This window comes from Anser cygnoides, chromosome 2 (genome assembly GCF_040182565.1).
Source record: "Anser cygnoides isolate HZ-2024a breed goose chromosome 2, Taihu_goose_T2T_genome, whole genome shotgun sequence".
NCBI lineage: Eukaryota > Metazoa > Chordata > Aves > Anseriformes > Anatidae > Anser > Anser cygnoides.
In genome coordinates this window covers 93,083,871-93,104,553 of record NC_089874.1, presented here as the reverse complement: position 1 = coordinate 93,104,553, position 20,683 = coordinate 93,083,871, and the positions used below count along the sequence as shown (strand labels likewise).

The 20,683-nt window shown below is 41.0% G+C and overlaps 1 long non-coding RNA gene across 4 annotated transcripts in view; it reads right to left on the bottom strand.

Moving 5' to 3' along the window:
- LOC106047414 (uncharacterized) overlaps window positions 1-20,683 on the bottom strand; it is a 72,672-nt gene that overhangs the window by 24,870 nt on the left and 27,119 nt on the right. Inside the window, exon 3 of one of the 4 annotated variants that reach the window (XR_001213771.3) lies at window positions 13,806-19,163. The exons of the other annotated variants lie outside the window; for them this stretch is intronic. This is a non-coding gene — a long non-coding RNA (uncharacterized lncRNA). Of the gene's footprint in view, window positions 1-13,805; window positions 19,164-20,683 lie in introns of those variants that run through there. 4 annotated transcript variants of the gene reach the window in all.

Here is a 20,683-nt window from a genome sequence, read left to right as displayed (position 1 = left end):
TGTTTGTTACCAAGCTCCAGCTGAGAACGCTGAATTGCAGCACTGCCTGAACAACCTGGTGTGAAACGCCACACTGCCAATGCAGGAGGGAGGGGTGACCTAGGTAAACTGAGCCAGGTTTGTAAATGACTCAAATTCAGCTTGCAGCTTTGCAACAGCTTTGAAAAATGAAATGGCTCACATGGAAAAGACAGGGGACAAAGGTTCATGACCTATTACACTAATGGGAAGCCAGGTACCTCAACAGAAGTTGCTCAGGGTGAACATGAGGGCAACGGGCATCTATAGCATCAGCTCCCAGATCTCTCAGGCCACAATTTGGAGGGTACACATGCACACAACCACACTTGCACTGTTTTTCTCTCCTTTTCTGCACCATTCTCCTTTCCATTTTTTTTTTTTTGAATGTCATGGCTTCGGAACCCAAAACAGCCCCAGCCACTTTCTTTAATTACAACACGCATTGTGGTTTCTTGTTCCTGAGTCAGATGTTGAGGGCCAATGGCATTTGAAACAATTATAAAGTTGATCCCAAAATAGTACCTTGGTACAAGCACAAACCACAAAACCTCCTGGAGAAGGAGGCAGTGCAGATGCGGGGGCTGAGGGTCTGCCCCCCGCCCCTCTCAGAGCACTAAGGTCTGTCCTGAGCATCTCTGCCCCCTGGCATGCAATGGATGTCCAAATCCCAGCACGTTTCCCTCCTGCTCCAGCAACACTGCATGACCCACAGACCCCCCTGGCCCTGTATGTTCAAGTGCTCTTCCCTGGCACTGCAATGGCAAGGAAAAGATGCACCATTGGCATCGCATGGGAGGTCCCACTCATCTCCCTGTTGCTGCTAGCTCCACCTCATCTGTGGAGAGCAGAAGCAGGGGAGAAGCACTTGCATGGCTGCAGCAGTGCCTTTAAAAACTGTACACACCTTTGGGAAATGCCCTCCTGCAGCCAGCTATCTCTGCAGGCCAGCAGGAAGAGGAAAGGGATCTCTTCTGCCCTTCCTGATGCGACAGACCCCAGTGCATCTCGCCCTGCCGCTCCCAGGGGGACTGTGGGCAGATCCTGTGTCGGGGTGACAGAAGAGCGCCCCGAGACCTTGCCTCGCTGCTGTCCTTCGTCTGCAGGGAGGACGCCAGCAGGCTGGATGCCAGCAGGCTGGCCTTGCTCACCCAAACGTGCTGGGTGACAGACACCCATGTTCCTGGTTCCTCTCCGACTTGGCTCGCTTTACAAAGGCACTTTCTTTGTCTGGCTACTGGAAGTTCACCCGGGGCTCTTAATGGATGCTTCCCCTGCGCCGTGACTACTGATAAACATTCTTCATTAAAGTATAAAATTAATCTCTGCTGAATATATGGGATGCAGCCCGAAGCCCAGCTCAATCTCCATTAACTGCATTGTTCTCACAGCTGAGGGAAATAAGATTTATTTTAGTCAGTAAAGTGAACAAACACCACCTGTGATCCTCTCAGGAAGATGACCTGAGCTAGGAGGTGACATTTTTACTGCTCCTTTCTGACTATAACCAGGCCTAATGGTGCATGGCTTATTATGCTTCCAGCAAAGCCATCTTTTTCAGTTGAAAATGAGCTTTTTGTCAATTAAATTCTCAGTGAAAATAAAGACATGTACAACATGCATATAATAATTCAATTTAAAAAACACACTGCATGAAAGGGGCTTTAAGAATGGTGCTGTAAATGAAAGATAAGAGTTTTAATTTTATTTCTATTTCTTTTTTGGCTTGAATAAATTGCCAGTCTTGTTAGCATTTCCTATACAGTGGTCACAGGATGAATCAGCCCGCAAACATGACCAGCCCCTTTGCTTTCCAAGCGGCTCACTGGCTGAAGGAACTTATCCACTGCCACTGCTGTATGGATCAACGGGGTAAGTCACTTCTTCATGCTGTCAGCTTGGAGCTCTGACAATCAATACGTTCACTGTTTGAGGAGGGATGGAGAAACTCTTTCAGTGAACTGTGTGTGACTTTCAAAGCATAAACAGAGCTTAAATGAGGACAAGGATACTTCTTCATTACATCGCTTTTTCAAGGTTAATGCAACTCCTGGGAAGTTCAGAGCCCATAACAATGCAGGCTTTCTCCATACATGTTGTAAATCAGGTTTCTTCCAGCAAAGTTAGACAGTATGTGCCAAGCAGACATTGCCTACCCAGTTTGTCCTTGAAGATGTGCTGTGCTTGGTTTCCTGCACATGACACAGCAGTGTTAAAAATACATCCAGGAGTGATGTGCTTGCATTCTGCTGCGTGCTCTCTTCTGGAACTGTCTTAGGGTCCAGGCCTTGATAGAGTTCAACAACTTGAGTTTTCGGGCATGCTTGGGATAAACTTAGATTTAGCATCCCACATAGACTCTCCTCCTCTATCACCATCTGGGAGCACTAGATGGAATCACAGCCCCTACAGGGAGAGATATCAGTATTGTGTCGACTGATGCTGATTTGTGCAAGAAGCCAGACCAGGTGGGAATCCCATGCTCTGGTTCAGGATTCACATGAAATATACACATGGCATGTGAAAGGGCAGGAGAGAGAAAAGAGCCTTTTAAAGCAATGCCGTAGGTCTGTTCAGGACTAAGTTGCAGGACTAAGTTTCATTTCATTATTTGAGGCAAAACTTATGAAGCAGGTAAATTATAGACAGTAAGACTAATGCTGTAGTGATCATTACTGTCAGAGGCACCTAACTCCTCTACATCCCCTTGAAAATCTGCTGCATGCTGCACTGGTGGAGCAGAGTAAGGGCTCTGACTAGCAGAGGCAGAAAAATCGCCCACCATTTTCATGCTTCATCTATGGTTTCCATAGCACGTTTGGCAACATCTCAAGCCTTCCTCAGCCCTATACCTATTATCAGTTATGTTATGTTACAGTGCTGCATTTTAATTGCTGTGTTTTCTGAGACAGAGCTGAATCTAAATATATCTCAAGCGCCAGCAGTGATATTTAGCGCAGCTACCGTAATTAAGTATTCAGCCATCACCAGCAAATAAACTTCTCACTTGAGCAAATGGGTTCTCTGAAAAACACCTGAATGTTTGACAAAATTCCATTTTCTCTTATTTTAATATCATTTGGAGGCCTAGGCTTTCTTGATTGGTGGGGTGTGCACCTAAACTGCCAAGAAATTACCCGTTTTTGATCACAGCTCTTTTCCTTTTATGAATGCAGACACTGACAGCTCTAACAAAGATACTCAGCTAGGAACCTTTTTCTCCTTTAAGAGAAATGAAATACTGCTGGGTTAAAACCACTAATTACAGTTTATAGGAACAATACTTCCTGGAAAAAAAAATAAACTATACTTAACTGTTTTTTTTTTTTTTTCCGTTTAAACTAAGGATTTGGCTACAGTCTGATGGCTAACTACTTGCAAAAATCTTCTTCACTGGTACAATTTAGCTGTTAGATTCCAGAGCAAAAAAAAAATACCCCTATCCCACGATAACAACGTATCTTACTGTCAAACTATTTGCTTTGTGTTTCTAGTGCACACATACTTCATGTATGCAATAGGAAGCAAAGAATTTTAATGCATATCACTAATACCTCTCCCCCTTCCCCCAAAGTACATCCTTGAGTGTGAGTAGTTTAGAAACCCTTGGAACTTTTGCTAGCCTGTATGGAATACTTTAAAAAGGGGAAAATCCCTTAGTAAAATGCCTGGGCTGAAGTAAACTGGTGTAGCTCTATGAAGCCAGTGGAACTGCAGGGATTTGTACCCAGACCTCCACGTCTCTATACAAGTACACATATCCCTGCTTTTTCTTGAAGCGCTCTCTCCTCCAAGGTCTTCCACTGGGACCAGGAAGTCTTTCTCACTCCCTTTTTCCTCAGAAAACATCTGAGCATTATATGTATTTGAGAATAGTGGAATAGTGGGAGGCTGAGCTTCTCTCGCAAGAGTTTTCAAATATCAGCTTTCATGCTCCTGGGATTGAAAGAGATATGAGGGGTAGGGAAGGTGACAACTGGGCTTTTCAACCCAGTGGGGCAGTGGATGGCACTGGATCATCTGTCTCCCAGGCATTATTTTGCAAATTCTTTCCACTGACTTGCACAAAAGATCACACTGAATACTATGAATGGCATTGAAAACTAAGCCAGCAGCACTGAACCAGAAGGATGCTTGCTGAATGAAAGCTCGCTCGCTCTCATTTAAATGATAGCTACACAAACTGTGCAGGAAACACTGAGCCTGATCAGAGAAGTGAAGGTGAGAATATTTATTTACCTTTCTTATAACTGCTATTTTGTTTGGCCCATGGGAAATAGCAATCTAAAACTGACTACAAAACCACATTATTTATCAGGTAAGGGAATCTTCAAAAAACAATCACTCTTGTGATGAAATCCAAGGACCAGCTCCTGCTGTTCTTAATCCCTTGAGAAGAGCTTTGTTTTGTGTGTATTGCCACTGAAATCAATGAATACAGAATGGGGCAGAGTCTGAATGTTCATAGACAGTCTGGAAACATAATCTAAATTTTTCAGACCTTAACCCAAAACTCAACCATGTTTGTTGTCGCATGTTGTTGCAAAGACATGTAAACACGTCTTTGTTTCTTCCTGCAAGATGTAGAAAATGGCAGGACTGGAACTAGAGCATTTTTAATCTCCCATGCTATTTTAACAACCCCAAATACAAATTCAAAGTCACCTTCTGGATATTTCAGCGGCATAAGCATTTTTAAATGCAGATATTTAAAACGTTATATCCCAGTATATCCAGTCTAATGAAGTATTAAAAAGGAAGATTTCAGTTGAGTAAACATTAATAATTGATTAGATGGAACATACTGGCATGCAATATTTTGAACAAGCAGCAAAGCTGAGCCAAACCACAGAAAACATGTTGCAGCACCTCCTTGAGCTGAGGCTCACACTGAAGTCAGATCTTGAAGAAGAGAAAAAGTTGGCCCAATGAGAAAAAAAAAAAAAAATCAGTGTTAAGAACAGGCATGTTCTCTGCTCAAAGTATGTGAGATTACTTAATTCTGTTGTTCCTGAGAGCTCACGCCCGCAACTGCTGAAGTACAGAAACCAAAGTGCTGAGTTTCAAATGGGCGGTTCATGAAATACTTGCAAACCTTCTAGAGGTTAATTCAGTAATGCTAGTCAAATTCACAGAAACAAAAAGACCAATGCCAGTGGCATTGTAAGCACAGTAACTTTTAGTACCTGATTCAAATCTCTCAATCAGCATGCAAGAACTGGCAGAAATCTGACATCTCTGGATCTAGGAGCAAGCTCCAAAGGCTAATGCCAGGATCACATTCCTGAGTCCCTGAGTCTGCTTCTCTCAGACGTCCAGTGAAGTCCCATGCCCGTACCTGTCTCTCACTCTCTTTTCATCTCTTTCATGTTGGTTTCTTCTACTTGTCTCAGACTCGGTTGAAAAGATGTGCCCCTCTGGCTGCAACACAAGACACGAGGGTTCAGAAAAGCTCCCATGTCCTGTGTTGTAGCCGGAGGTCTCACAATAGTTTAGAGCAAACCCTCTGGAGTGCAGGCTCCTTTCGCAGACAGAGCTCTTTTCCTGCACTTTTGAATTCAACCTATGTGTCAATCTGTGAAAGAGAAGCAGAGAAGAATGGAAATAAGGTGCTTGTGGACAGCGAGCAGATAACACTGTGTGCAGCTGCTAGTGTCAACATTGCTAATGGAAAAAAACACCCAAGTAGCCGTCAACCTGGGGCAGAAAGGTCGAATTCAGACCTGTAGTTAGAAGTTGCCATGCAGTTGACCTCCATAAAGCCACACCAGCTCACAGTAGAGTGAATGAGCCTGACTGCCTTCCCAGCAAGATCTCCAAAACTTAGAGGCTCAGAGACTTGGCAACGTAGGCCAGCGCCTATGCTTTCAATGACAAATAAAGCTAAGCAAATAATTAGCTCCTAATCATGTCTAAACAAATTCTGCCTTTTGTTTCTTGTTTGCAAATTGCCCTTACAGGGATCACAACATTTCTAAATTTGTTATGCACAGTTGTTTATGAATGCCTTTATAATTAATAATTCCAGGTTTGCAGATCACTTGTACGGAGTTGTGAATATCTGCAAATCACACTGCATTTCTTAATTATATAAGCCATGTAAGACTTATTCCTGATGACGTTAGTTGCTTAATTAGTTAACTGACACTGTGGATATGCAGCTCAAGAAATTACTTCTGGTAAATGTTCAAACTATTACATTTTAAATCAGCATTGGGGAGAATAGTTTCTGCTAATAAAGCTTCATGCCAAATTTCCACAGAAACAATCCCTTGAATTGGTTCAAAAAAACTGAAATTTGCCTATGTATCTAAGTGGATACTCACAGGACAGCACGAGTTTTGTTTTTTTGTTTTGTTACGTTTGTTTTGCTTGTTTTTTAACTGCTTGCTCATCTCAAATCATAAATTAATGCTAACGAAAATATTCAGAGCTGTTGTTGAATTTCTTATGAGCACAGTATTTACTTGCTTGTCTTCTGTTCCTTGAGGACTTACAATTCATTCCCAGCTGAAATGCTTTGAGAGACAGAGCTTGAAAAGATTTTTTTTTTATAAATGTCAGCCCAGTACAGTACATTGCTGTGCATTACAATAAAGATCAGCAATTTGGAGCCAGGTATACAAGACAAGATTATTGCTATCTGTTCAAAATATCTTTGGCAGATTTATTGTTTTTTTGTCCCTGACTCTTTACATATGACTTTTATGTTGTCACTACTTCCTTTGGTAGTTTTGCTTCTCCAAACAAACTCGAAGAAGCAGGAGATGAAATGAAGTGTACTTAGCTGCTGTTTTTATGAAGGTGACCCACTGAATGCCTGTTCAGGCACTCTGATGATAAGTACTCACATTAATAGAATTTAGTAAATTACATAAGCTGTTAGCTCTAAAATGTCAAACTTCTGTTCAAAAGATTTTTAATTTTTTTAAAAACTTTACTATCTACTTCAAATAAAACCCACAGCTATCAGCTTTGTTCATTTACAGACTTATCGCGCATGGAATAAAATACAGTTCAACCCATCACAGATCAGATTAGGCAAAGGACAAAGCTACGAATTAAAAGAGCTTTCCACATGAGGGCATCAAAAAGAATGTATGTTTGACAATAACATGGCTCTTAAGGTTGTCCAATGACTAACGCAACAAGTTTTCAGCCATTAGTCTGCAACTTGAAGACCTCCCGCCCCCTTTTTTGTATGTATGTATGTATTCTGAGAGTTTTGCAATGAATGATATGATTTATCTAGAAATTAGTTATTTCCAGCCACCTGCCATTCTTATCTCAGCTGCATAGTAGAACAAAAAAAATATCGTTTTTACATTCAGTGTGAAAAAAAATAAAAAAATCATGCCAAACTCCATCTGTCTAACCAATCCCCTAAGCTGTACCTATATAGGCACTAAAAGGAAATCAAAACACGGAGTACTAGAAACTTGGGACCCAGAATTAATCTGCTTTTTACAGAAAAATTATGTTCAGATGAAGCTAAAAGATTCGCTCCATCCCTATTACAGCAAGGAAATTCAAGGCTAGAGCTGAAATTGCATCCTTAAAGATTTGCTGATGCCCTGTGGAAAAAGCGTAAAATTGTTTGGGTTAGAGAAGATTCTGCTTAATTAGTCTGTATTTCCTTCTTTTGTGTCTCCTCATTTTTTCTCACTGAAGGTATTTCCAAGAGAAGTTACTCTGAGTTCACAAGCCTCTCTGGAACAGGGTGGTTGTCTGCTCTGTGAGACGTCTCACATAGAGAGCAGGATGCTCTATCCAACACATCCTTTCACTCATTTTATGCCACCAACAGGGGCAAGTCGATTTATGGATAAATGGGAAACCTGCTCATTCCTAAGGATTAATTTCCCTGGTTTGACAGGACAATCATCTTTCACTCCATGGCTATAAACTCTGAGTCTTGATGAATACTGATGGGATGGAGAGCAAGGGAGAGGTTTGCAAATCACCTCTTGCATGGCATTTCACTTCCCTCTACCCAGAGGAGTGGGAAGCTGGTGTGGCTAGCTGCTGTGAACATTCACTCAAATTTGGCTTCTCTGCTGAGCTGATCTGCATAATCCACAGTGAGCCATTCGAGAACAATCAGTGGAGATATCATTAGCCAGGCTGTCATTATTTCTGTGGTCTGTGTAAGGAGCAAGAACAGATATAACTGCTCAAATGGTTACAGAGGTATCTCACTGGTCCTTGCCCCAAGGGTGAGGAGCTGGCATTCCAGATCCCACAAACAAGTCAGACCCACCTTTAAATTGGAGTCTTGAAAGGAACTCTACCTTCCACCACCAAAGCCACCCTTAACATTTGGTGGTGTGGCTGGACTCAAGATGGGAAAGGGTTTATTTTCCAGTTTCAGAAACACATCACAGGGATGCTGAAGCCACCACATGTGAATTTGAACTTCAGCCAGGGTGATTTGTCTTCATCTTCAAGCCATTAAATGTAAACTAGCACTTCCCTTTGGACTTTTGTACTGGCTCCTCTACCCATTACTATTACTAGTTAAGGGAGACATTTTTTGCCACTCTTGGAATCAATTTTCTGTCCCAGCCCCCATTATTTGTTGCATTTTTTGGACTTGTGACAAATACCCTTTTGTTCTTCTAATTAAATTTCACATCTGTTCCACACCAGTTCATCTTACTCTTGGGAGAGGACAGTCTCACTGGAACACGCTAAAAATTTCAATCATTTTGTAGAAAAATAAATGTGAGTACACACTACAATTTACCTAACCACTGTGAATTAATTTGGTGTTTAAGGTGACACTGTACTAATTACATATTAGCACATTAATGGTGCTGCAGGCTCTAATCTTTTCCCTTTGAATGAACAGTGCAAACTGCCAGCGAAGTCCTCAAGAACTGTTTTGAAATGCAAAAAAGCAATAATCAATTCTCTTGTTGCTGCTACTTCAATATAAAGTGAAGAATTGTCTAACTTTATTTTTAAGACCATCAATCTCTGTTTATTATTAGCAAAGCACTTTTGACAAACTCTGCCCTTGCATGAACACAAGCCCTTGTTGTACTCAATAGGTACGTATCACCTCAGGCACAGTTTGGCCCTTGGTGACCCTAAACTCTCCATGAGACCAATCATTTTCTAATCTGTATTCACTAGGGGATTTCCCTCATTCCAGGCTCCAAAGCCTTATGACTGTGCAACATGGGACAAGCCCTCTGCAGAACATATGGCAGCTCTGCTTTCACATGGTCATGCACAACCATTTATCAATAGTGACTGCTAAACTTTAACTAGAATAATTTGAGAGAGCAAAAGGCAAGGAATTTACTTTTAAACATGAAAAGCTTTGTAGGGTATTTTCTGAATTAAAGACTGCAATTTAAAACAATCCTGTAAATTGAAAATCTATATCTGATGTGGCTGAAGGGGGGACTTCTAGACCTAACCATCTTAAATATAGATTTTAAATCAATATGAGTAGTTTTGGAGCATTACTGTTCAAGGATTTTGTGCCACTGCTGTTAAAGCATTATTAATTCATGTTCTTATCTTTCTCATTTCATAAAGTGTAAGGGTTTTTTTGGCACAAGTCTGTTAATGTAGGAACTATAATCCATCTTTTTATATTTCGCCTTGGTATTGTCTCCCAGATCAAAGTTAGATTATAACACAGAATAAATTTAATAAATTATTTTGAATGATTTTACAGGGAAAAAAAAAAAGGAGAAAAAAAATACAGGTTAAAGTCAGAGGTACATCACATATCACACAATTTATCAGGAAGCAGTCAAGTCTGTTTGAGATAATCTGCTAAAATTCTACAATAAAAAGTTTGTTTAATTTCTAAAGATGGCAGATGTCATTAAAAAAAAAAGAGGCTGATGCAAGAATAAAGCCTCTAGAGTCTGGCAGTTCTGTTCAGATGTCAATAAAAGATAATGTAACCTGTCAAATTTGCAAGCGTGTTTTATCCAACCATCGCATTTTACCTTCACCACTCAGGCATTACCTTTGAGGAAACATCCGCATCTGCCTGATTATCCTAAAGTAATTCTGATGAAGAGAGCAGGTTGCAAATTAAAAGTGTCTTTCTCTTTCCAGTTTTCTCTCCCTCCCCCCCACCTTCACTTTTTAATCCTTCGTTTTCTACAGTTCAGCTAATTTTTTCTTGAAAGGTTAAGGAGCTAGCAATTATTTCAATGGCTCTCGCAGCTTTAGGGTAAGTGTCTCATCTGGCCTTTATTTTAAGCAGCTTCCCTTCAGGCTTTATATTCAACGCATCTTGCTCAACACAGAGGTTACTCTAGAGTTGTGGTCCAAGGATAAGATGGGAGATATGTCTTGTTCCTACTGGAGCATACAATCTGTGGCATGGAAATGCCGTGTCACTGCCATGGATGGGTTGCTGTGCTTCACACTCTGTTAAGCTGGTGTTGTACCACCAGAAAAAATACTAAAGGCTACTACTGTTTTCTATGCTGATTTAGATGTATTCCCTTCTGGTAAAGATTTATTTTTTTTTCTTTATCCATTATGATTTTTCCAAATATTTTATTTTGTGCCTATGAAGTTAGCCCTCACATTTTTTACCATCAATTCATACATTGTGACTTTGCAAATTCTTGTAGGTTGCTTGACTATTTTCATTGTGTATGTTGAGTTCTGGAAACAGGCCCAAAAAATGCCCACAGTCTCAACAAATCAAGTGTTCATTTTGGGGCTTCTACTGACAGCCGTCATCACTGAACTGAGAACGTTTGTATCATATCCCCATGATATCTCTTACTGCTGTTATGCTTGATGGCTTCAATCATTCTGGCCACTGTGTTTCTGGAGAATCTGTCCAAACCCTGTGTCAGCCTATAAAGAAAGTCTGAAAGTCAAAAGATCAGTTGCTTGCTCTCCATCTACACAGCAAACGTGCACAAAATGCATGAATCAATCAAGACCATAGCTATTGCAGGAGCCCAGAAGAGTGGAGCGTTGGGTCAAGAGGAAAATTTTTGTGCTAGTGTTTCTCCAGCAACAGTAAGTAACAGATCTGTCCCCGTGCAAGAAATCCCTCCTTATGCTGTGAGGGGACTGCAATTCATTACCCAGTAGCTTGGGTAGCACGGAGAAGGCTCGTCTCCACAGACGAAACCAAAACTGAGCCAGGTGTTAACTCTTAAACAAAAAGCACCTCTTTCTGAAGGGAGAAGGAAGGAGGAAAGCTGGCCCAGGACTTTAGCTACCCCTCACCACCCAAGAAATCCCACCAAGCCTCCACGTACACCTCAGGACCGGCACCAGTGTGGGAGCAGAGCCGCCAACACATGCTCTGCCTGGCCAGACCCCTCCTGCAGACACGGCTCCTGCTCCCGTGGGCTGAGGATGCACAAGGACACTGCTGTTGTCATTATGACAGGCTGCTTTTTTTTTTTTTTTTTTTTGGCATCTCTTATTCAGCCGTGATTTGAGCCGTCCTTCTCCTACAGAAATACTCTCGTGTATCAGCACCCACTTGCTGCTCGTAGACACTTAACACCTTCCTTCTGATGCCTCGCAGGCACCGGCTTTCAAAACAGAGTTAGCGAGTTGCTTATTAAAACTGACCTAATTAATGAAATGAAATAATGCTGAGGGAAGGCATACGGCTATACCGGTGGACCAACATAAAAATTTCCTCTAGTGATACTGTTTGCTGATACAGTGACCCTCAGACAGATGTCTCCAAGGGCTGGGGATGTGCTGCTGCATAGTGCTTCCTTGAGAGCTAGGCAGCTATTGCAGGCACCTTATGTCTGCCAGTGCTGCTGCTCACAGCTTATCTCCTGTTATACACAAAACGCGGGGCAGAATCCACAATGAAAACAAGATTTTAAAACTGGGTCTGAGTGGGCATCTGCTGATGTCTGCAGGTTTTGAGCTGGTGTCCAGAGGGCACCAGGAGGCAGGGCTGGACGCAGGCCGCACCGCGACACGACCGGGCCTCAAAGGTGTCGGCCACACGCAGCTCCTCCGAGCCCGCCTCGGGACCAGGAGCACGAATAAAGCCCGTAAACTCACCTCCCCAGAAACTGATTTCCATACCCACTCTTAAGCTCCTGTCAGTGCTGCCTGTGGTATGTAATTGAAACATGGTGAATAATGGAGCCGATGATGGATTTATAGATGCTCTAAACTTGCTGCTCTGTAGGTGGTTTTGTCCACTGCTACTTCTCCCCAGTACAAAGCATTAACTATTGCTTCCAGAATTAAATACTGTATATGAAAAAATTGTTCCCACAGCACAACTGACAGAAATTTGAAATGATATAATAATAATGTACAGTCCATTTGCTGTCTAATGTATGTGTGGGATTCAATAGCTCTTTGCGATACATTCCCTTCTTGCTAAATTACTCCAACTTCAAACTGAATTAAAGCAGTTAGTTGCCACTACACTATTGAACTTTGATAGCTGGATCCATTCCAGAACTTGGGACTGCAGTCTCTTTCCTTGAAGAAATTCACAAAGAAGGGGAAAGGACAAGATTATATATATATGTTCCACTCTCCAAGCTCTGTTTCATTCACCAGCCTGGAAAGTGCGTTTAGGAGTGTGAAATGAATATCAGCTGGAAATGTCCTGTCGAGGAGGGGGTCTGCTGTCTACGTGTTCCCAGACTCTTTTTCCACTGAAGGAGCGTAGCTAAGTCCCAGGCTGTGGCTGTGCCTGTTTACCCAGGTACTGACTGATACATTTAAGAACAACACCCCCGCTGATAAAGTTTGCTTACACAATGACTTGCCAGCAATGTTATGGCAAACCCCTGTGGGTTCCTGCTACCAAATTTAGTGCAGCAGCAGCTTCTAATGCCACTACCTCTTATCCCTCTATTTTCCACCGGTGCCAGCAATGCTGAAGTGTGTGGGAACATACCAAATTATGGAACAAACAGAAATATAGTCATTTTTTACCCTGTATAAGTATTGCATCCAGAATCCTACCCGCAGGACACGTTAGTTCTAGCTTAGTTGCTGCTTAGGCATGCTAGGCTGTAACTGCGGTTGTACTAGTTCACGCACACAGGTGTAGCCATCTACTAAAACACCTACAGCTGACTACAGTACCTGCGTCTGAACAGGTCCCACTGTACCATGTTGGAGAAGGAGCAAAGTTAGTAACAAACTGTTTGCACTGGATGTGTCTGTTACCTATTTGCTCAGCACAAGTATTCTGTTTAATCGCATTTGCTTGGTAGTGAAGGACAAAGGCAGATACAGCACAATGAAACTGGCTGACAGAACCATCCCGCTCTATCCTCCATGTCTTTCATTATTTTTAAATCCAGTGAAATTTTCATGCAAATTCCTTCTGACTCCACAAGAGCACAAGTATGTCCTTCCAGTTCTTGAGAACATAAAAGACTATGCAACCATCCTGTCCATCCAGACACGCAGCCGTCTCAGAGAACAAAAGCATTCACATAAGGGAGGAATAACATACAAGGCTTGGGTTTATGTTTGTGATTTTTTTTTCCCTTTTTTTTTTTTTTTAAGTTCAAACTGTTGAAGTGCGGTATTTGAGTACTTCATATACCTCAATAACTATTCTTGCAGCTAGCTGCAAAAGAAGAACAGTCATGCAGAAATAGTAAATAACTAGTCCAAGCTGACATGGATGATGGGAACAGCATCTAGTAAGGGCATCCACGAAGCGTAAATATTCTCAAAACTAAACATTACCACGGTGCAGGGGGGTGAGGTTGAAAGCACATTCACTGGAACAGCTGGGAAATGCCCTCCAGAACGTGTGCCCTCACAAGACCAGCACATTATGCATGGCTTGCACAGCCTGCTCATGCCCATTGTCCACTGCCTGCCTGCAGTGCAGCCGCATGGAAGGAGGTGAGAAAGCGGCAAAGGACATCATTCTTGCATCCACTTTGGAAACAACCCTTTCAAAGTGATGTAGATAGATCAAAGACACTCATCTGTATCTCTTGAATATTGTTTATTGCTTTTCTCATTTTCCTAAGGCTAAAGTTGCTTTTGGGCAGCATCAGGGACATCATGTTTTCAATACCGAGAATGAAATGAACAGACAGCAAAACACAAGGTTCCCACAGATAGCTGCAGGAGTGAAGATGGAAAAAGGCAAAGGAAAACTAAGAAATTGAGACTCTATACATTCGTTACAGGAATCATTTGGCAGTATAGTCTTTAGTTGTTACAGGCGTCGTTAGTTCGTCTGCAATGTGTCAATAAAGAATAACAGCAACAACAAAAAATCTTTTGGTTGGACTTTGTATTTAGGTTAATTAAAATGGCTTAGATTAATCAGTGTCATGCATTTACGCAGACTAGATATGTTATCTGCATAAGGTGTCTCTAAGTAAATCTAGACTACAGCATGTGATCCTATAGTAAATCAAGTGAATTGGCTGAAAATTAATTAAAAGACTGTAAATGGTGGTCAGAACAGTCTAAAAATGCTTGGTTCAGCACAGGCCAAGCCATAGATCAGAGTCTGTCCAGCGATGGCACTTACAGTTGGGCTGGATGCCAAACGACAGCAGGGATGTTTCTGGTGGGGTGCAATACAAACTTGGAGCACTGTCTATTTTCTGCCTTCAATCAGATGACAGGACAGAGAGGGACAAGGTCTACAGCTATGCACATATGCGAGAAAGCAAGGGAGAGTAACTGCTACTTTCCAACGAGACATTCATAGTAGGCAGGGGCTGTGCTTATGTGAGATGTAGCACGCTTCATAGCCAGCGCCGCCTGTAGATTGTGGATGCTTATGATACAGCACGAGAAAATGATGCTGAGAGCTGGCCCTTGTCAGGGAGCTGGCAATGAGCCATACACCCCCAGTTTTTGCCAGCACTCTGGCGTAGCAGGGCTAAGAGCCGACAGGCACCAAGGCCCTGTCAGCTTTGACAGGAGAATCTGTGCTTAAATAATCATTGAGGGTTTGGATATAAAATCGTATTACTGAAGTTATCTGTCATTCTACCCAGGGAAGTCTTCATCTCCAGCCTGGGAAATACTGCTTATAGAGGTGGGAGAAGATGGAGGTCTGGGAAATTTGTAAAGCAATGTATTTGTATAAACAAACAAACAAAAATTACAATAAAGGGAATGCTAGTATTAGGTAAATGAGGACTTGTGCTTCCCCTTAAGAGACAATAGTCAGGTAAAATTAGTCCCTGTAGCTGTCCTAGTATTCAGACAGATAAATTACCTTTGTAATCCCACATAAAAGAATGCAGATAAAGGCGAAATTACCTATTAAATAAAAACCTTCTCTGAGGTTCAAATGTTCAAAAATTCTTCCTCCTGTAAATACTGGTTTTCTAGCTCAAACCTCAGTGAAAAAGAAAAGCAATCTTCATCCTTCAAAATTATGCTCATTTACAAAACATATACAGAACCATGCTATACAACAAATCTCCTTGCCTTATTATAAGCATGGAGGCATCAAAACCCATAATAACAGCATTTATAAGAGAAAGATCAATACGGTACCTGGTATTTCAAAGGCAGAAAATGATTCTATTAAATTTCTACTGGTAGAAAATGCACTGGACAAAATACCTAAAACCCACAGCTGTATCTCTCATACTGTTTCATTGAAGAAATCACAGGGAAAACATCACAAAATTCTTTGTAAAAGATGCACTGGTGTCTGCTTCACCCTCTTCTGGTTGAAAAGACTACTGATCAAGACAACACTGTGGTTCAGGATGTCACTGACCTCTAACTCACACTTATCAGAGCACTTCAGTTGTCAATGAGATGTGGGGGTAAGGCTCGAGTTACTTTTTTGTCCTGGATGCCGCTGTTTTAATACTCCGTGTGTGTGTAAGTAATTTAGTTGTGCTACAGGGAAAACAATAAAGAGGGTAACAGATAGATAAACACTGTGATTTTGATTCCCATTTTAGATACATAAAAGAACACCATAAGTAGTAGCCACAGTGGGCTAGATCAAAGACCTTTCCACTCCAAGAGAGCAGGGAGGCCTTTATCTCACCCTGCCTTTATAGAATTGACATTGATAGATCTCTGAACACAGTTTTTGCTCCTAGGACTGTTGACAATCTTTTGTTTTGGTGCCTCAATAATAATAAAAAATAAAACAACAACAGCAAAGCACGGCCAAAAGTGGATGCTTTTGGAACAGTAAGAACAATACAACTGTATGTGAAACATCTTGCATTCTTGCTTCTCTATTTATCTTCATCTATCTGTCTTTAATGATTTTAGCTCAAGACCTTTCTCACCTGAATGTGGGTTTTATGTATTTAATAATGCTTAGCAGATTATTTTCATGAGCTTCAGTCAGCCCTTCTAAATTTTTTATATCTACCATGCCCTTTGGCAAGGAGTTTCACATGTCATCTACCCATTGTGGGAAGAACAGAATGAGGCAATGCTAACCTAGTGAGAAGTTACAGTGTCAGCCCACTGGCTATCAGCATTGTCATATATGCAGTTGGTAACTCATAAATGGAGCTACAGAATAAAATAGTTTTGCAGCATGGTGGTAAGGCAGATGTTGATGGATATTTGCAGAGTGTAGTCCCCCAGCATGAAGGACATCAGAGGAGAAAACATCAGAGTGTCTGTTTGCAAACCTTGGAGCCTGCTCCAAGAAGGCCTGCAGGCCTGGACCAACCTCCTGGGTTGCCATCAGGGAGATGGTGCCCATGGCTGCCCCAGACCTTCTAAGGAATGGTTGGTTGTGAAAATACAGAACTAAAGAAGGGCTCAGGAAGAGCAGTATAGTGACAGGCTGTATTTCAAAAGCAAAAAAAAAAAAATACAGAGAGATACTGCTGGGCCAGGAAAAAGGCTGGGAAGCTGTACATTTGTTTCTTATCCTTCATATAAGCCATTAACCACCCTGTTCCTTCATTTCTGCCAGAGCTAGAATGACTGTGCTTTCAGAGAGGAGGCTAAACCAAAGCAGCAGCTCCATTTTTTCCCCTGGAAGCCTGTGGGAAGGCCCATTTTGCTGCAAAAGCTCTGACCCTTTTAGCAGTCAAACACAAATCCAGCTATCCATGGCACCTGTAAATAGCCTTGTTTTAGAGTAAAGCCCAGTGCTGAAGCCAGTGACATGAAATGAGGTAAGAGACTGGAATTTTACATACCCCTCAGATAAAACATAGCAACTGGTATGTAGCCTTAGAAATTTGTACATCGGTAGTAATTAATACCAGTCATTAACCTGGGAGCCCCAAGGTCTTCATGGCATCTGAAGGCCCCCGGTGGATGCTAATAAAACCATGCTTTTATACAAGGAACAGAGCAGTTACGGATAAAAGCAGTAGGATAGATGTGACAACCAGCAATTTTAACTTATCACCTTGTAGCTTTATTTTTGAAAGCTTTTACTTCCCACTGATTGCAGGCTTCCAATTTTGTGTTGTCATGAAATAAATTACAAAATTTATCTTCCTTTTTTATTGGTATGGTGCTTCATAGACAAAGTGCCTAAAAAGCTTTTTTTTTTTTTTGCCTTCTTTTTTTTTTTTTTTTACCAGAATGAGTTAAGTATTGCTGCCATGGTGATTATAAGAAGGAATCAGCACCCAACAGCAGTCTGGAAATCCAGACACATTCAAAATTGTGAGTAGCCAGAGTATTTGATTTGAATCCACTCTAACAGAAGGCTTTTACTATGTGTATGGAGGGCATGGGGGTGGAAGGCCAGAACAGAGAGGTCATTTTGAAAAGCAGATCTTTAACCTTTTCCTGAAAGCTAAAGGACTGTCTGACTTAAAGATTTGTCTGAAGGAGATCTGCAGGAGATTACTCCTAGCAGGAAGGTGAGCCTCTTCCTCTCCGCATACGTGTGAAGGAGAAGACATTGTCATCCATAAGGTGTGTATACGGCTTGCACCACTGTGCTGATCATTTAAAAGCTGTCCAATTTGACCAGGACTTTACCTATTTAACACTAATGGAGCCTTCATTCTTGGATATACCTAGTACTGTCGATTTTATTAACATTCACAACCATTTTTACTGCCCATTTGATTTTTCTTCTAAATAAGTACACAAGACCAAGAGGTCTAATTTGCTGACAATGCACATGCTTAATCCTAACCATCATAAAAAGGCAGCAATGGGTGCAAAGACAAAACTTACGAAAAGCAATTGTGAAGCTAGTAAAAATGCTTTCAGAATTTTTAGTTATCCCCCATGTATCACCTCCAACATGAGTACATAGATGCTGTGGGATTGAGAACTAAAAGCACAAAGCCATTAAAAAATGCCACGCTCAAAACCTGAAACTTATATAGAGCAGATATAAAACCAGCACTAGCCTGTTAAGCACCTGACTAAAAGGTGAAGTCTTTACATCATAAAAAGGCTGCGAGATCAAAGATGGACAGTTTCTGCCACAAATGCCCTCCACAGCTGGCTTGAGAAGGCAGCCCAGGGACTGACAGCTGAACTGACTTCTTCCATGGTTCTGGGACATGGAGATAGATGTAGGTGCTCTGTTCCCTACCATGTAGGGCATTAAAGATCAGTCACATTTTAGTTAGTGACATTAATTTAAACTCTTTCATAGTGATCCATGTGCTGTAAGTTATAATATATTATTTATAACACTTAAATCACCTAAAGTTCGGGAACCCCAAAGCACATATTAATTAATGTCTATTTTAATTAGCTGCAGATCAGACAGAGGGAGAAGACAAAACTGTGCAACATTATTAGTGCTACTTTCCAGCTCTGTAATTAAATCCAGAACACACAGTGTATTACACTTAAGGACTTAAAGCAGTGGAAGGTTGGTCATCACCATGGCAGCCTCCCACTCCTGTAACTTCCTTTTTCCTTAACATCATTCCTTTTTCCTCCGTGTGTCTTCCTGCGAATGGTAGTTTTCATAAGGGGAAAGATCTCTGCTCCTCATGAGCCAAACTCAGCTCTGTTCTTGCAGTAACAGTGTTATCTTCAGTAGAGTTATCCTATACTCTGTTGTACCTGAAAGAATGTGTTATTATCCTGAGGAGAAATCTTTTTTGCAGGTTATCTTCACATACGATTTTTTTCTTTTTCTGGCCACTGTGGAGCTGTCTGCAGACATAGAAATGCCTGCTTTGCTGCCTTCAAGCGTTGTCTCAGAACCCCTGAAGATACTTAACTTTAAATTTCACAGCTGCTGGATTCTGGAAGGAAAAGAAATGGATTCCTCTTATTTTCTGGCTCTTCACAATAGATTAACAACAAGGAAGCTGAGGGGATAAGCCAGTGTGCAAATGTCATGCAGCAAGTAAAAGGAAAAGAGTACAGCACTCAGTAGTGCCAATTTCTAGTGCCTCTTGTCTGCTGAATGACCATGTCAGGAAGCTCCAATACTTGCCATTCAAGCATCTTCTTCTAATTTTATACATTAAAGACAAACAAACCCCAATAAGCTGAGGTGTTGACCTTAAGGCCTTGGAAGTTTTCTTGTTGACATTGTGGTGTTTAGGTTAAGACCTTAGGAGCTTAATAATGATATTAGAAAAAAAAAATGCCTAAGTCTATAGAGCTTCTACCATATAGCATTAGTTTTCAGCATTTTTTTGCTTGTAGCTCCTTAAAATTTACTCACGATAGAGTTGATTTTCTTAGCAAAGTTCTACAGATGCCTTAGGAGCAGCACTCAGCCTCTCAGAGAGGTATGGGCTACACACTGAAACAATCTGCTACGGGGAAAGAAAGGACATTCCCATTAAAGTGAACAAACAACGATGACAAAACAACAATCAAAAAATCTTATCTGTATCTAAATAAAGGAATATTTTTTTCTTTCTTTCTTATTCCATGCTAATTAACAAATTCTTTTAACACTAAAATGCAAAAAATTTCCCTCAGTTTCACTTTCCCTACGCCATTCCATAAAATTTCTCCAAATAAATAATGAAGTTGAATAGTTAAGCTTGCAGAAATTGCTCTTACATCAATGCCTGAGCCAACAAAAGCATTTTTCATGCACCTGCAAAAAAGAGAAGGAATTGAATAGCTTTTAAGAAATGTGCTACATTTTAATATCTCCTGGTGACATGCAGAAGTATATCCACAATGCTGAATGGAGTGGAGGCGGAAGAACGGGTGGAGAGGGCTCCACTGATGACACTATCTCAGTACAGAGCACTCAGTAATACCAAGAAATTTTGTACATTCATGCTTCTTTGTAATGAATTTACCGATGTTAGAACAAACAGTGACATATTGCTCCTGAAAGAACTGCAGGCCAATACATTTTGCATCAAAACCTAAATCCTCATTTTTAATATCTAAAAAAAATAAAAAAATAAAAATGTTAATGTTCAGTATCTTCTACTCTTAAATGTAATCATTCACTTTATTTTTACTGATTTGCATTTTACATTATCTCATTTTACTGAATTATACTTCATTTTGTAGTTTTAGCTCATTTTAAAATGTTTTACTAATTATTGTTAAATCTGATAAGTTTTGTTAGCACAACAGCACATTTAGTGGATTATAATGTTTCCTTCCACTGCTCAGCATCAAGTGACTGTAGAAACATTAATGTATGCTTAAATTAGACCAAGGCAGCAAGTGAGTTTAGACTGTTGTAACCTTCCTCAAAGTTTTAGAGGAGCTTTTTAACCTTGCTCTGTAAAGGATCTATAGTCTTATAATGGAGACATTATGTGGTACTGTTATGACACTTTCT